Source organism: Olea europaea, chromosome 3, assembly GCF_002742605.1.
Source record: "Olea europaea var. sylvestris chromosome 3, O_europaea_v1, whole genome shotgun sequence".
NCBI classification, from domain to species: domain Eukaryota; kingdom Viridiplantae; phylum Streptophyta; class Magnoliopsida; order Lamiales; family Oleaceae; genus Olea; species Olea europaea.
The window spans coordinates 6,100,608-6,116,517 of NC_036239.1; the positions used below are offsets into that span (position 1 = coordinate 6,100,608).

General features: G+C 34.3%; 1 pseudogene; it reads left to right on the forward strand.

The window, feature by feature from the left end:
- The first annotated feature begins 451 nt into the window (after window positions 1-451).
- LOC111377585 lies at window positions 452-15,316 on the forward strand (annotated as a pseudogene).
- The last annotated feature ends 594 nt before the right edge of the window (window positions 15,317-15,910 follow it).

Genomic DNA, 15,910 nt, shown 5'->3' on the forward strand with positions numbered 1-15,910 from the left:
TTGGGGGTTGAAGAGAGATTTCTAATATTAGAAATCTTAGTACGATCAAAAATTGCCTTGGTAGGACCATGGCCCACAAGGCGAGCATGTCATCTACAGAAAACAATATCAGATTTAGGCCAAGTGCGAATACCTTTTTCGCGAATCGGCCTTAGCGGCAAAGAGTTCAGGAATGGAGGGCCTTGAGTACAAGGGAACAGTTGGCCCACCGCCACTTGTTCGACGGCTTTGGCGTTGGTGAATGAAGGACCCAGATAGAACTCATTAAGTTCGGCATTGGCTGGTGCAAGAAAGTTCAGATTTACATATGGCCGAGTGAGGATTTTCTGGAAATCTTCGAAGCTAAAAGAGTCGTTAGATTGAGTTTGTGAAGCAGCCATTAGGAACGAAATACAGTTTTGTTAAATTTGCTCGAGAAACGTAGTAGAGAAGCAAGAAAATGAACAGTGGTATGGCGAGAAAGAAGCGCGAAATAATGAGACGTGATTTAGTGGTACAACGAAATGGGGTGTCTTTGGGGTTTATAAGGGTTTGTAGCATCGCACTTTTTCAGGCTATGGAAGGAAATAATGATTAAAATTCTTGGGAATTTCAAATGTTGCTAGGAAACACAAAGTAAATATGGCAAAGATTAATAATTGGTATTAATTCTGCCATATTGGAGGTAATTGTTGACATACTAAAAGTGCAGCCCAAATCAAATAGCCCAAGGAATGAAGCCCAATTGGGAAATACCCAAATCAAATAACCCAAAGAATGAAGCCCAACTGGGCAATTCAGGATAAAGGCTCAAATAGGGTTATTAATGAATGCAGTGGAAGCCCACGAACATGATAACATCGTCGTTCAAGCTTACAAGACGCCCAAAATCTGAGCGAATGAAGTGCCTTACAGTCGCCCAGAGCTATGACCTTGTTCTCACCCAAACCTTCGAATCGCCCAGGATCTTAGCAAACATAAGATGTTATGGTTATCCAGAAGTGCAATTATTGAAGCAGTTATCAAGTAATCTTATAACGTTCCAAGATTCAAGGAGTTCAGTTGAAGACGGTTGAACGACAAAGAGTAGCAGCAGCAGTTAGAGACGGTAGTTCCACGACAAGTAAGCCACCATAAAGAAAGTGGGTAGTTATAAAGCAATCAAACAGTTTCTAAGCGGTTGATCACGAAGAAATCATCAAGGGGATACAAAAGAAAAAAAGACATAGAGCAAAAAGACCCCGAATCAAACACTCTCAAACAGAGAATATGTAATTTCAATTTCTTAGTTTAGACTTGAATATTTCTTTTTAGTACTCGTGTGCTTGCGCCCCTTAGAGGCATTCTGTCTAGTTCCAATTGTAAAGTCATCGTCAATAAAACACCCCTTTTTGGGACTTTGTCTCAAGAGGTTTGTTCCTTACACAATCGTCTGATTCCTTTTTAATTGTTAACGACTACCCGCGCGAAACATATGTTAAACAACACGACTACAGGAATGTTGGACTAGAGACTGTAATGTTTTGCTTGCTCTAGTGTGTTTATAGGACTGATAAGACATAAAATGTCGTGTTTTATATCCATTAATACTTGCAATTTTTTTGATTAATTAACGCATAAATGTACTCAGTACCCTTATATTTTGGTTTAGGTTGTAAATGGATGGAAAATATGGATCTGGAAGAAAAGAACGAAAAAGTGCGAAAATGAAGGAATTCCTAAGTTTGGGGACTAAAGTGTAAACAAACAGTAATTGATTTGGATCACAAAACGATGATTGAAGATCATATGACATCAATTGGATGCAATTGGAGGTCAAAAGAATGAAATAATGTTGAAACATTGTCACAAATCAAATTCCAGTCGAAGAAGTTATGCGCCGAATTTTTAGCCTCAATTTGAGAGCCATTTTTCGAGTAGCAAACAATCGAATTGGAAATTTTTTATTTCAGAGAGAATTGTAATTCTTTAAGTCATATTTTCAATGCACTTTGAATCACCTCAATTGGAGTTTGTAAGAGAAAGTTATGATCAAATTATTAAGAGTTATCTAGTGATGATGCTTGTAACACAATGCGCGCGCAGGGGCAAACAATGGCGCGCGCGCGCACCACCTCTTTTTCTCCAATCTGAGAACAAAGTCAGCCAATGGTGCACAGGCAATGAAATATATGGCGCATGAGCAAGGGCCAAAATTTCTGTGACGGGCCAGTTTCCTTATTCTGATAAAATTCTACATGGAAACAATATTTTTAACATCATATATGTACTTAAAGACACCAGGACGAGGGGAATCTCCTTTCTGGCCTAAAAAAATCTTATATTCTACGTATTCTTGGAGGCAAAGAACACCCACATTCCCTTCTACTCTATTTTGTTCTTAGAATTGATGATTTACAACTAATTTCTCTCTTGGTCGAAGGATATTGAAGCCATGGAATCGTTTTCAACTGTGAGATCCGCCTAATTTTCATTGTTTAATTTATATTTTTAGTATTGAATATTCTTCTATGCTTAATTTCATGATTGTTATGTTTGATTATTAAAAGGATCCATTAGTTTATCATGCGTTTCAATCTATAGCTAAGTTAAACATCAAATTCGTAATTGTTTAATTAATTTAACTTGTGAAGCAACTATGATTAGTAATTTGCTGCTTCGGGAAATTATTAAATCTTAGGAAGAACATTTATCTAGGTTAAATGCAAACGATTGGTTTGTGTTATCTAGTTCATTGATTTCTCTAATTCGAAAAGTCATTATCAAATTAAACTTATCCTTGTCTAGGATTGTTTGGTAATGAGGATTAATTAGATCACTTGTTTCTAATTAATTAAAAGTAAGGAGAAATAGGAAATTGTTTCGAATGCGAAATTATTTTCCAACAATGAATATTAAAAGTATGAATTAATAATTATTTGTGGATAAATGACAAATTGTAAATCTCCAATGGTGGATGTTGACTTAGACCATGGTTCATTCTATTGATTTCATTTAATTCGATAATTTGCGTTTACATTAATTGATATTTTTAATAATTGTTTGTTTCAAAACCAAAAACCACCTTTTAGTTAATTTAGCATAAAAGACAGACTAAACGCTCTTCGTGAGATCGACCCTTACTTCTACTACTACATTTGTTTTGAGGAGTATAGGTTTTAATTTGGAGTGCCTGCGACAGCACGCGCCAAATGTTGGCGTCGTTGCCGAGGAGTGAATTAGTTTATTTTTGTGCTTTTTCTTTGTTCATTTCATTCTTAAAAAAAAAAGGTGCAATTTTTTTTTTATTTCCTAATTTTTAGTTTCTTTGATTGTTTATGACCATAACTAGATCTTGTAATCAAGGTAATTTGCAGTACGATTCGAAAATTGAAAGAACTTCGTATAGGTTATGGAGTGACACTCAGCAGAATCTTGAAGAAAACGATCTCAACCCGAACATCCTATTTGTAAGTGAATTTGATTTAGAAGAAAATGACGTCATGGATAGAAATAGGACATTGAAGGAGCTTGCAACCCCAAATTTAATTCATCAACCTTTATGCATTACTTTTCCTACTCTAGATGCTGCTACTACTTTTGAACTTAAATCTGGACTAATTCATCTCTTGTCCACTTTTTATGGCATTGCAGGTGAAGGTCCCCACAAACATCTAAAGGAGTTTCATGTGGTCTGTACAAGCATGAAACCTACAGGAGTTACTGAGGAGCAAATTAAATTGAGGGCTTTCCTATTTTCATTGAAGGATTCAACAAAGGATTGGCTCTCTTATCTACCTTATGGAAGTATCACCATATGGAATGAAATGAAGAGGCTATTTCTAGAAAAATACTTTCTAGCTTCAAGGGCAGCAAATATTAGAAAATAAATTTGTGGAGTAAGGCAGGACAACGGTGAATCTCTACACGAATATTGGGAGCGCTTCAAGAAACTGTGTGCAAGTTGCCCCCATCATCAAATCAGTGAACAACTTCTCATCCAATATTTCTATGAAGGCCTTCTACCCACGGAACGAAGTATAGTTGATGCTGCAAGTGGAGGAGTATTGGTGGATAAAACTCCTAAGGGCGCTAGAAACTTAATTGCGAACATGGCAGCCAATTCTCAACAATTCGGTACTAGACTTGACACTCCTTCTAAAAGTGTCAATGAGGTAAATATCTCATCTCTTGAACAACAAATTTTGAGTCTACCTACTCTTGTTCGACAGATGGTGATAGGTACTATGCAAATAGCAAAGGCGTGTGGAATTTGTTCAGTAGCAAGACATCCCATTGACATGTGCCAAACTTTCCAAGAAAACCCCAATGAACAAGTTAATGCAGCCGGTGGCTTTCCAGGACAACCCCAAAGGAACTATGATCCATTTTCAAAGACATACAACCAAGGATGGAGGGACCACCCCCAATCTTAGCTATGGGAATCCACAATCAAACCAGCCCACAACCCAAAATCGCCAAAGCTTTCAACAATTCAAGTAGCCATACCCTCCTAGACAACAACGGGGCCAATCTTCTAACTCTGGTATGTCTTTAGAGGATATTGTTAAGTCTCTGGCCACTAACACTTTACAATTTCAACAGGAAACAAAACAATTCCAACATGAGGCAAAGGCGAGTATTCAAATCTTGGAGAATCAAATGGTTCAAATGGCAACAGCAATCAATCGACTGGAATCACAAAGCTCAGAAAAACTACCTTCTCAAATAGTAGTAAATCCAAGGAAAAATGCAAGCGCAGTTTTATTGAGGAGTGGCAAAGAGGTTGAAATTTCAATGAAAGCAGTTCATTCATCATCAGAGCAAGAAAAGGAGAAAGAAGTGACTACATAGAAGAATGTCCCCAACGACGATGGTAAATCTAAGAGTATGTTGCCCCCTCTCCCTGATTATAAATCGGTACCCATTTCCTGTTGGGAATCTACTTATACATGCACGGCGAAAAATTAAAATTATTTCGATTCCCACAGAGGATCCCTTTGTGTTTAGATAGAAATCGTGATAAAGATTGTACCTTTGAAGAATTCTACAAACCTTTTGCTTTTCTTTTCGTTCCAACAATCTTGAATCTGCGTCCCACAGCTGTCCAATTGTCCAGCCTCCAATGGTGATCCACACAGAGAATAAGATTACAGTTACCAGGATTTTCTCTCTTGTGCCAGCAAGAATAATGAAAACTATATGAACCTCAAACCCTAGCCATATATTTAGAGATTAACCACTGACACTCATATAGTTATCCATGTGGAATCTCTCGACGGGTCTCCAATATTTTGTTCTATAACAAAACATCCACGTGTTCATTTAAGTGTCACCACACTTTAGCTTGTAAGATCGGCTACTTACTTCACAAGTAAGAAATGCCACACATGATGGTCTGTCCATAACAACGACATCCGTATATCGTTATTACTTAGGACCACGGACGATTTAAGATTCAATCAAATGTAATTTGTATCTCACAATCACAACTCCTTATGATTAACAAATTACGAAGATTTGAATCTACGGACTCTATTATTTATTTAATTGTCTATTAATTAAATAATAGATCTACCGTTTTATTGCATTAATTATATATATCAAAAGTATTTATGTCCAAAATTGATTGGACCTAGGGCATAATACTTACAAACTCCCACTGGTACTAGATCCAATCACTTATGTATCCAATATCATAAGTCTACATGACGATCATGTTTATGCTACGACAACTCTTTATCAGTGGATCTACAATATTGTTAAATGTGAGAATTTGTTCTTCTCTTTACATCATTTCTATGTATTATCTCTCCGATGAGATTATACCGCCTTAATACATGTTTGGATCATTGATGAAACCTTAATTCCCTTGCTTTCGCAATGGCTCTATTGTTATCACAATACAATGGTATGTGATCAACAATATCAGGAACTACTCCAAGTTCATTTATGAACATCATGATCCAGATTGCAACTCTCTGCTACTTCTGAAGTAATCATGTATTAGGTTTCTACTATTGAATCAACGGTTGCTTCACGTTTGGAACCTTTCCAACATACCGCTTAAGAGTAAACCAGTTTCTCCATATGAAATCTTCTCAAGATTTCATCTATGTAAATTGGGATGAGTTAAGCAATCTTCTAGATCTACCTCTATAGATCAAGTTGCTTATCCCATATCATTCATGAATAAATCTTTTAACAACCATTATTTCAACGATTGAAACATAGGGATGTCGTTTTCTATAATATTAGGAATACGATAATGCTCCCACTATCTTCTTGTAAACACACAATTCGTCTTCAAATTTGATAAAATCAAACACTTTGACTTTTTTCATCAAATCGAAGATTTCAGCTCCATAGAGACTTATCTTAACCTTTAGTTACGATATGCAACTATTACAAATAAAACCCAAATGGACTTCAACAAGGCCACAGGAGAAAGGTTTCACCAAGGTCAACACTTAACCTTTGCTTTTAGCCTTGCTTTGTATATATGGATATTCACATCCACATCGACCCTTCCCTTGTAAACTATTTACAAAACCTTATGGGTTTTATTCCATCAGGAGGCTCGACCAAGGTGCAAACCTTGTTCACATACTCTGAGTTCATCTCGAGTATCATGGCCTCTTGCTGTCTCTTTTAAGTCAACACTTGACTTTATTTTGTTGCAACTAGCAGGTTCATTATCCTAGATCACTAATACCTGATTGATGATCATGGATTCGCACCTTCTTGAAGGTCGAATGATCCTACTAGATTCACATAGAGTTGTCATGTCCTCAAGAGTCTTTACCTCCTGATCCAAAGTATGTCCCATATCAGATATGGGATCAAACTCGGATTTATCTACTTTGTTAACTATATCTGTGGACTCTTGAACTCTTTCAAATTCTATTTTACTCCCACTGTCCTCTCCTAGAGTAAACATTTTCTCTAAGAAGACGATATATCGTGAAACGAAGATTTTTTTCATGATAATAGAATTAATATTCAAACGTTTGCTTTGAATATCCCCACAAATACGTATTTATCGAATTTAGTGTCAAATTTATCCGATTCAAGGAACTTCAAATAAGCGTCATGGCCCCAAGCTTTCATATAAGATAAACTGGGATTATTGCCTTTCCATAACTCGTATGGAGTTCTGTTAACCAATTTAGATGGGACATGATTTAGTGTGTTGCACACTGTAATCAATGTATGACTCCAAAACAATTTTGGAAGATTTGCATGGCTTGTTATTAATCATATTATATCTAATAATTAACGATTCCTCCTTTTAGATATACCACCATACTGCAGTGTATATGAAGGAGTCCACAGCAAGAGAATCTCATTCTCCCTTAGATAATCTAGATTTTATCTTTAAAATACTCTCACTTGATCGAATCTTAATGTGAGGGTGTCTTTACCTATTTGTTTCTTTACTTCTAGTTTGAATCCGTTGAACTTTTCAAGAGTTTCATGTTTGAATTTTCATCAAGTATACATGATCATTGATGAAATGCGAGAAACATTACCTGACATAAATTGATACGAGTCCATATGCATCACTATACATTAGACCAGTAATTATGCTGACTTTCTTCTTTTCAAGTAAAAGAAGATTTGGTCATTGTGTCAGACATGCATAATTTGTACTTGTCAAAATCAATTAATCCTAAGTATACATCTCTATGTAACTTTGGAATTGCTTTTCATCTATATGACAAAGTCCGCCATGCCAGATTTAGATAATAATTAGATTATCGTATTTATGCCTTATAATTTCTATACTTATTATAGAATCCTTAGTATTAAAGATTATAAACGTCGTTTTGTAATTTACCATAGCCATTAGGATTTTTATCAAATAAACAAGAACAACTATTGTCCTTAACATTAAAATAGTTCATGTCGGAACATGACATTTATTTTAATGTTCCAGTTATGGTTGGTATAAAGCGACGTTTCTTTAATTTCAATACTAAACCAAAAGGCAATGGCAAGAAGTATATTCATACAGGCAATGCAGCAACCTTTGCTCATCTCCAACGTGTATGTCAACTTCTCCCTTTTGTAGTGGTCTACTTCTTTTTAGTTTCTCCATATTTGTATAAATATGGGATTTACATCTAGTATCAAATACCTAAGAAACTCGTGAAGTAGACGTAAGTCATGCAATATTCCTTCCAACGACCTTTCATTCTATAATGAAATCAAGGGTCATTAGATTTGGTATTGTCCTTCGCTTTGACGGTCTTAACCATATTGGACGCTTTTACAAAGCCCCTTTAGACTTTCTCTTAATATCTTTAGAAGAATCAATGGCTTGCCCACTACTAACTTCGATGTTGGGCTTAACAGTTTTAAACATGTTAAGCAACTCAATAATTGTGCATTCAAACTTATTCACGTTAAATTCATAATTAGTTATGAATAGCTTTCTTTGACAGAGATTGCAGAACCAAGTCACTACTTAGTTCATGGTTTATGATTGAACTCAATTGAGACATTTCTCAACGTCAATCATCTTCAGTGTCTAAGTATCGATTGGAGATTACTCTGTCATTTTGCACCGGTATAGTTGTTTGGAAGTATCATATCCTTCCACACACGATTATTATCATACAACTCTTTGTAGTGAAGAATTATGTGTTAATATCTATACTCTCAAGTCGCTTTTGTAACTCAGTGACATAGTTGCAAGTATCACATACGTTGCAGTACTATTGTCATCACTGCGTTTACTACAGTAGTCACCTCTTCTTTAATCGAGTCATCAGCAGGTGTCTCTGGAAAGAGCTACTCAAGGACATGACCAATTTTCTCATGCATGAGAACAATTCTCAAATTGCGGTGTCAATTAAGAAAATATAGTTTGGTTGTTCGCATCTAGTATGCCATTCAAAACATATGGTTACTCACGATTCAATATAAATGTAAATGACGAAAGGAAAAGAATAATATATATATATAATGCATCAATTAATTTAGCATGGACTTTTATTAAATTAATTATGCTCCCACCGTTTAAATAAAATTTATGACCCTCTTACATAAATTTATGGAGTCCATACTTGACTCCCAGTGGGTTGGGATCCCATCTATTATATTAAGACCTTGAGTGTACTCAACAAGCCTTAATATAACATTTGGGTAGATAGTATTATCAATTGTATATTCATACAACTCCCAGATCATTTAGCTAACAACTCTTTGTTTTCACACATCTTATATGTTAGCTTAACATGCCTCTAAAATTTATCTCATTGAGTGTACTCAACAAAAGATAATTTTTAGTTACGTCAAACCCGTCATTCAGAAATATCAAATATTTCATATTGTCAAACATATCTCTAATAGACCAGCTTTGAGTGTACTCAACAAGTTGAGATGATTTGGGACTCTGATTTTTCACTATAATGATGGAAGGCGATTACAAATGTGACTTAATATTTTATGGAGGGATTTTGCATTGAAATGTCTCATCGTAACAATAATATATATATATAGATATATATATATATTATTATACATCTACCATGCAAATAAATATATATAACATATAATAGTGTGGACGATAATGGACTTTTACTATCTAGTCTTCCCGAGCCATAAGGAAGACTAGTTGGTCAATTCCTAGGGGGTATAGCATTGAACAGTATCAATGCACCATCTCCATGGTCTCCTCTTCTTCCTGTCCCTTCAATTAGTTCAGTTGCAATATGTATTCTATACTAGTTGGCACGTAGGCCTAAATGAAATTGGACTCGCAGACCCATAGAAATAATAATAATAATAACGAATTCGCAGGTCCAAAATGATTAAGAGCTCGCAGGCCCATAAAAATAATAATAATAACGGGCTCGCAAACCCAAAACAATTAAGAGCTCGCAGGCCCATAAAAATAATAATAATAAAAATTTAACCATTCAACACATCCATATGATCGAGTCCATAATCGTCCACTAATAATAAATTCATCACATAAATGTATACCTATATAATATCTAATATTATATGCAAACTAGTTTCAAGTTTCTAGCAATTAAGTCGTCTAAACTCTTTTAGACAAATGGATCGGAACAATTAAATAATTAATTAATCATATTAATCGATTATTTAATTAGCGAAAATATTTAATTAAAATCAAATTTTAATTAAATAACAAATTAGAGTCCAACTCTAATTCAACAATTATATGGCGGGATTATTTAATTAAAATCAAATTTTAATTAAAAATCAAATCAGAGTCAAACTCTAATTTCAAAATTTAAGACGGTGGAATTTAATCAAAATCAAATTTTAATTAAATAACAAAATTAGAGTCTAACTCTAATTCCAATAATTAAGGGTGAATTTATTTAATCAAAATCATATTTTAATTAAATACCAAATTAGAGTATAACTCTAATTCCAAGAAGAAATTTAGGGCGAGACAATTTAATTAAAATCAAATTAGAATCCAATTCTAACTTCAATAACATATTTGGGTGAAAAATTTAATTAAAATCAAATTTTAATTAAACACTAAATTAGAATCCAATTCTAACATAAATTGAATTAAGATTTTAATTTAGGATAAAACTCATAAATAAAATAAAAATTTGCAAATTGGCCCAAGTTTCAAAATTTCACAGAAGGCCGCACAATTACAAAATTTGCATGACTGACCCCTTCATTTAAAATTGCAGATTGACCCCTTTTACATAATTGCAGGAAGGGGTCCTTAATATGAAGTATTGCCAAAAATGACCCTCAATTAAAATGATAATTTGACCCCTAAAACCATATTTACGGGCGGGGGCCTGTAATTTCAGAAATTACAAACGAGGCCCCGCCTCCAAACGCCCCAAAAAAATTGTCTGTAACAACCCTAGAGAATTCACCCTTTCTTCTTTCTTTCTTGCGTTTTATCGCCGCCCATTCCTCATTGCTGCCGAAAGCCACTGCTTCACGCTCAGTGGCGCCTGTCGCGGTTGCTCTTCATCCAGTGGGTAGGCGGGCCGCCCAAACCTGCCAACGGCAGTCTCCTTCCCAACCATTTATTTATTTAATTATTTTATTTTCAGTATCAGATTTCATATATTATTCCAATCCCAAAAAATAAATTCTATTCAAAATCTAATTTTGAACATGAAAAATTATTTATTTCCTTAATAGCTAAAACAAGAAAAACAATTAAGATTTAATTGTTCCAACATGCAAAACAATTTCTGTCAAACACAAAGTAGGCTCTGATACCACTGTTGGGAATTTACTTATACATGCACAGCGGAAAATTAAAATTATTTCGATTCCCACTGAGGATCCCTTTGTGTTTAGATAGAAATCGTGATAAAGATTGTACCTTTGAAGAATTCTGCAAACCTTTTGCTTTTCTTTTCGTTCCAGCAATCTTGAATCTGCGTCCCACAGTTATCCAATTGTCCAACCTCCAACGGTAATCCACACAAAGAATAAGATTGCAGATACCAGAGTTTTTTCTCTTGTGCCAGCAAGAATAATGAAAACTATATGGACCTCAAACCTTAGCTATGTATTTATATAAACTCAAACGGGCTCGGCCCGGTCCAGTCCATTATTTAATTAATCCATTTAATTAAACCCGGTCCGTGAATTAATTAATTCGGGAATATAAATAACAAATCCAATTAATTAATTTATCCAACGATTGTTAAATTAACTAATTGGCAATTTTCAATCTTCCAATTCTCTTTTGTGTGCGACCCATTAGGTTCCCGACCACGATACCTAATGAAGTGAAATATTATTTTGATCTAATCGAAATTGATAAATTAAAACACCCTTTTAATTTATCGTCAATTCACACTCGCCGTTCCTGATTGACATCTAGCAATGTGTCAGGGCAATGCATGTGACGGAAAATGTCACGTGGTATGATAAAACCAAATTCGTTCGTTTACCATGAAACTATAATCCCTTCATCAATATGATCCGATCAATTACGAAATATGGAAGTGTGTCAATCTCGATTATCGATTATATCTTTCACTCCACTATTAAGTCAATATAAGTCGAAAACTCCTTTTCAACTTATGAGTACACCTTGGCCAAGGATTTCATCATCGACTTAATTGAATGAAACGCAAATCATAATCTCCTACTATCTAAGAGTGACGAATCCTTTATTAGTCAATCACAACCTTCACATGATTCTTGACGTACCCGAACGATGTCGTATTAGCGGCCCTTTTCAGAGCAACATCCAACACCGCCAAAGTATGATCGGCCTCATATAAGGTACCATGACGACCTCAAGTCAAAGGACTAGTTTCACTACCGAACGTTAGAGATTAACCACTGACACTCATGTAGTTATCCATGTAGAATCTCTTGGCGGGTCTCCAATATTTTGTTCTATAACAAAACATCCATGTGTTCATTTAAGTGTAACCACACTTTAGTTTGTGTGTTCATCTACTTACTTCACAAGTAAGAAATGTCACACGTGATGGTCTATCCGTAACAACGATATCCATATCTCGTTATTACTTACGACCACGGACGATTTAAGATTCAATCAAATGTAATTTGTATCTCACAATCACAACTCCTTGCTATTAACAAATTGCGAAAATTTGAATCTATGGACTCTATTATTTATTTAATTGTCTATTAATTAAATAATAGATCTGCCATTTAATTGCATTAATTATATATATTAAAAGTATTTATGTTCAAAGTTGATTGGACCTAGGGCATAATACTCACATTTCCCTCAAGCATTAGTAGAATCTAGGAAGGATGAACAAAGTAAAGATCTTTATGAAACCTTTCGTAGATATGAAGTAAATATACCATTATTAGATGCTATTAAACAAATACCTCGATATGCTAAGTTTTTAAAGGACTTGTGTACAATTAAGAGAAAACAAAACTCAAGGGATATGAAAAAGTTAGAGTTGGGGAAAATGTTTCAGCGGTTATTCAAAGAAAACTACCTGCAAAGTGCAAGGATCCAGGTATGTCCACTATTCCTTGTACAATAGGCGAAACTAGATTTGAGAAAGCTATGCATGACTTAGGAGCCTCTATAAATGTTATGCCATATGCTATTTATGCTTCTTTGAAACTAGGACCTTTGAATAAAACTGGAATAGTAATTCAATTGGCTGATAGATCTAATGCTCACCCTAAGGGTGTGATTGAGGATGTGCTTGTACAAGTTAACGAATTGATTTTTCCTGCTGATTTTTATGTGCTTAACATGGAAAACGGTGATCGAAATGCTCCCATCTTGTTAAGAAGACCATTTTTAAAGACCCCCAAAACTAAAATAGATGTACATAGTGGCACACTTACTATGGAAATTGATGATGAAATAATCAAATTTAACATTTATGATGCCATGAAATTTCCCACTGATGATAACCCTGTCTATGCTATTGATGTGATTGATTGCTTAGCTCAGGAAATTTTTGAATTTGATGGAAAGGATGAATTGGAAGTGGCTATTGGTAATACTCAACATGTCGTGTGGCTCTCATTTCGAAATCATTAGACTCTTCCAGCTAATAAGAATCAATTGCTATCTGAAGGAAAAATTACGTGAAAATATATGAGTTGATAGCTCAATGAGTGGAGAAATTCGAAAATAATTATACTTTTTCAATTTCACAATTTTATCGAAAATCGAGTTCATATCATTGAATAACTCGCAAGATAACATCATATAATTAGAGTCAAAATGTGAGACATTCACATAACGTGGTAAAATATCATCTCAAGTCATGATATATAAACATAAGCTGGGTAATCATGCTATAATCTCATCATATCAAATGTACTGAAAAATTCACCAAAAATGTACCATCTAACTAAAATCTGTAATCCGTCCCACGGGTTATGAACTTTCGCCACTTGTGAACGAAAGTCGGTCTCAAAAACTCTGGTAATCAATTCCAGAATACGGCCAAGGCCCCTCTATGAACTATATGCACAAGGTCAAGACCCCTCTGTGTAGGATAGAACACGGCCAATGCCCCTCTGTAAACTAGAAGAAGTATATAATCATGAGTACTTTTCTGGTCGATCTCAATATTACATATCTTACATACCAAACAAATCTCAATGTCACATGTCTCACATACCAAGTCACAAATATGCCATAAATAATCTTTGAGATTCCACATGTATCATAATAAAAGAGATTTCCATAATAATCATATAATCGAATACATAATTGCACATATTTTGAAAATATACTTAATTTATAAATACTTTAAAAAATATTTATATTTTTCCACTCACAGAACTATGTACGCCAATATGAACTCGGTTGGTAAGCTGTCTCGATATCCGTATCACCGCCTGAAATATGATATAATTTTTTAATAAACAATTAACTATTTTAAGTAATTTCAATATTTAAATAAGCAATACCCAAATTTAATCATTTCATATTTAAGGGATTTTCAAAGTCTCTTTAATCGCTAAAACTAATTTTTCATTCATTTTACTCAATTTCATAGTTTATTATACTTAACTCCTTTGATAAAATTGAATTTAGTCTAACAATCTAACAACTATAAAATTAAACATAACTTGACCATAAGTAACTTTTTACGTACCTTTAACTTCGAAGAATTCAAGCTTAATAGTAGAAGAACTTATTTTCTAACACATTAGCGAGTTTTCTTTTTCTTTTTCTCCTCTTTTTTTTTTCCTTCTTCCTTCTCTTTCTTTCTCCCTGTTTCCGTTTCTCTCTACGTGTTTTTGTATGTGTAGGCAAATGGATTAGTTTTAGTTTGGTAGTGATACACACACACACACACACACAGAGCCGAGTTGAAAGGCCTTTGATCCCAGAGGTCGTAGGTTCGAAACTCCTTTGGCAGTGAAATCGTAAGACCATAGATGGAGGAGTAGGTAATCAACCCTGTAAATTCGAGAGAATGGTCAGAATATAAGGTAATGGGACCGAGACGTGTCAACATATGTCTTCAGGGCTCAAATTATATATATATATATATCCACCGCTTGCCCATCTATTATCTTTATCTTTTTTTTTTTTTTTTTTTTTTTAAATTTCAATTAATAAAGGTATTACACATAGTGTTGGATACCTATTGGCGAGAGGTGAAAGATTTGGCTAAGGCTATGTGTTGGAGATATGAGTTATGGTGTATGATAATGGTGGTTGCGACGGATACAGATTCAGATCCCACTGTAGTTGATAGTGTTTGTAGGTGGTTTTTTGGGGTTGGTAGTATTTCATGGTGGTTGTGCAGTGATTTTGGGTGGTGGCGATGCTGTCAAACATATTAATGGTGGTTATGATGGTGCAAGGGATGTGGTGGTGGTAGCGGTGGTTGTTGCCATCGAGGTGGTAGTGAAGTAGTGGTGGGTATTGGTTTGTTTGAGATTGCTTTTGGAAAGAGGAGGTGGTGGTGGTTCTGACGACGCTGTGACTGGGCAATAGTGTCACAAATTATTTAGTTGATAATAACCAATAAATTGGTTAATGTGTGACCACTAAGTAATATGTGATCAATGAAACAAATAATTTGTGACCAATAAATAATGTATGACCTGAAAATTTGTTAACTTGTGATCGATAATTTGATAATTTGTAATCGTATAATAAGTTATGACTTATAAGATTTGTGATTTGTGATCAATAAATAAATTTTAACCTATACATTTTTTGATTTGTACTTGGTGAACAAATTATGATCTATAAAAAATTTTATTTGTGGTCATGAAATAATTTGTGATCTATAATATTTTTTATTTGTAATCAATTAATTCAATAATTGTAACCAAATTGTATAGAATTGTAATCTTAATATAATAAAATATATGTTTAATTAAATATTTCATAAATAAAATCTGATAATGTCTAATTTTTAAAGTTTTAAACCTTGTTTATTAGATTTGAAATGGGTCATAGATACTTTCTTAGATATGAAAATTTTCCATAAGTAAATGATAT